Genomic DNA, 2,572 nt, shown 5'->3' with positions numbered 1-2,572 from the left:
CCATATCTCAAGCCATAAAAAAATAGTTTAAAATGGGTTGAGCACTTACCCACAGTGCCCTTATCAAAAATTTTTAAAAAGATGAATAGGACTTCACAAAAAATAAAACTCATTAATCAGAATTTACCATTAAGGGGCACCTGGGTGGCTCAGTTGGTTGAGTGTCCAACTTTAGCTCAGGTCATGATCTTGTGGTCTGTGGGTTTGGGTCCCACATCAGGCTCTATGCTGACAGCTCAGAGCCTGGAGCCTGCTTCGGGTTCTGTATCTCTCTCTTTCTCTGCCTATCCTCTGCTTGTGCTCTGTCTCTCCCTCTCTTAAAATAATAAATAAACATTAAAAAAATTTTTTTTTAAAGAAACAAAAGAGAATTTACCATTAAGAACATAATAATGCTACATGGAGACACAGGTAATGCTTGCATCACAGCACATTTTTTGCAGTGGTGACAATGAGACCTGTAACATTTTGTAAAAAAAAAAAAAGAACATAATAATGAATTGTATAGATGGAAGTGTTTAATACGTGCACATATATAATATATATGTGTATATGCATGTGTTTCTGAAAAATTATATATAAAAGATATCAACCAACAATAAGATAAATAGCACAGTTTTTTTTTAATAACCAAAATTTGGTCAGAGATTTTACAAAAGAATACATGCCAATAATCAGTAAGCACATGAAAAGTTATTCGACATTGTTTCTCACCATGGAAATGCAAAATAAAACTCTTCACCCACTAGGATGGCTATAATTAAAAAACCAAAATGTTGGAGATGATGAAGAATAACTGGAACTCTCATACTTTGCTAGTAGGAATATAAAATGGTAGAGCCAATTTGCCAATCTATCTTATAGCTTCTTTAAAAGCTAAATGTGTCACATATACCTATATTATATTATTCCATGTGTTCTATTCATTACACTTTTAGATATTTACCCAACATATGTTCACAAAAGACTTATAAGGGATATTTGATGCAGTTTTATTCATAAAAAACTAAAAACTGGAAAAATACAAGTGTCTATGTAAAGAAGAATGGGTAGCATTGTGCAAATAAATTCTGTGAAATTCTACTCAGCAATAAGTAGCAAAATATAATCTACACAACAGTATGGATGACTTTTGGGAACATTATTTTGAGAACAAGCAACAGACTAAAAAGAACCCATACAAAATGTTTTAACAAAAATAAACTTCAAGAAGAGGCAAACCAATTTATGGGGAAATAAATAATAAAAATTATTGACTAAAAATGTTCATAGTAGGGGCTGGTTGAATGAGAAAGAAGAGAAATCGCCAAAGTGGTAGAACTTGTCTATGTTTGGCAGGGGATATGGTAGGATATGTTAGTCAAAACACAGTGCATTAATTTGTGCATTTAGGAACTGTGCACTTGGGGCATCTGAGTAGATCCTTGGTTTCTGTGCAGGTCATGATCCTGGGGTTGTGGGATTCAGCCCTGCTTCCCGTCTGTGCTGAGCATGGAACATGCTTGGGATTCTTTCTTTCTTTCCTTCTGTCCCTCTCCCCCACCTGTGCTCTCTCTCTCTCTCTTTCTCTCTCTCTCTCTCTCTCTCAAAAAAACAAAACAAAACAAAACAAAACAAAAAACAAGAAAAAAACCTAAATAAAAGAAAAAAACTGAGTACTTTACCCAAGTAATCATATATCAGAATTAGAAACATACATAAGATAGATGTCATTTTACAGTATTTGCTTGTGTAGTTTTCTATATAGTCAGTGATGTGGGAAAAAGGTAGAAGGAAATGGTAGGTAAAATTAAATTTCCTTATAACCTACAGCCCATTGACAAATACTTAAGGCAGGTGGAATATAACATTATCCAGGAATTCTTTACTTTCTTGCTGCTAATGTTCTGCTGGAGGTAAAAACAACTTTAGCTTGACAATAGCTAGGCATCTAGTATCCCAAGTGTTCCTCAACATATGAAAATCCTTTTGGAAACTTACCTTGCCTTTACCTCCCACAAACCCAAGTATATAATCAGTCTCCTCACAGTCCCAGGGCAGCTTTTTCTGCTCATGGGTCCTGTCCCTATGCTTTAATAAAATCACCTTTTTTGTTCCAAATACATCTCAAGAATTCTTTCTTGGCTAATGGCTCCAGACCCCCATCATCCAAAACCACATCAATAAGGCATTGAGAAGTATAAAAATTTTGAAATTTCAGCTTATTTGTAACTGGACAAATTTGCCTACCCCTGTTTTAGGGATGGTGGTAGAAGAATGGAGATTTCTAGGTATTACATAATGGACAGGAAGGCTGGATGACCTTTATGTTTGCATCAGTTCCCTTTGCTTCCCAAGTCCCACAGGAGAGCCGAGGAGGGTCCCAGGTAGATGCTACATGTACACCACAGGTTTATATCTGAGCTAAAGAACCATAAGCTTAGGAAACCCTCAATTTTGTAAGCAGGATGCTAGCAAACCTGCCACGATATTGCCCTGCAAAGAAGTGATGTATTATTTTGTTCAGGAAATGTATCTTCTCTTTACCCTGAAGAGAGGCACTATATATCTCTTCCAAAGCTGTTCTCTATAC

At 35.7% G+C, this 2,572-nt stretch overlaps 1 non-coding gene across 1 annotated transcript; it reads left to right on the top strand.

Moving 5' to 3' along the window:
- Positions 1 to 343: 343 nt before the first annotated feature.
- Positions 344 to 469, top strand: LOC120222412. The gene has a single exon (XR_005526035.1). It is a non-coding gene; the product is annotated as a small nucleolar RNA SNORA1 (small nucleolar RNA).
- The last annotated feature ends 2,103 nt before the right edge of the window (positions 470 to 2,572 follow it).

Source organism: Hyaena hyaena, unplaced genomic scaffold (assembly GCF_003009895.1).
Source record: "Hyaena hyaena isolate Hyena2069 unplaced genomic scaffold, ASM300989v1 scaffold_872, whole genome shotgun sequence".
NCBI classification, from domain to species: domain Eukaryota; kingdom Metazoa; phylum Chordata; class Mammalia; order Carnivora; family Hyaenidae; genus Hyaena; species Hyaena hyaena.
This window is presented reverse-complemented; position numbering and strand designations above follow the sequence as displayed.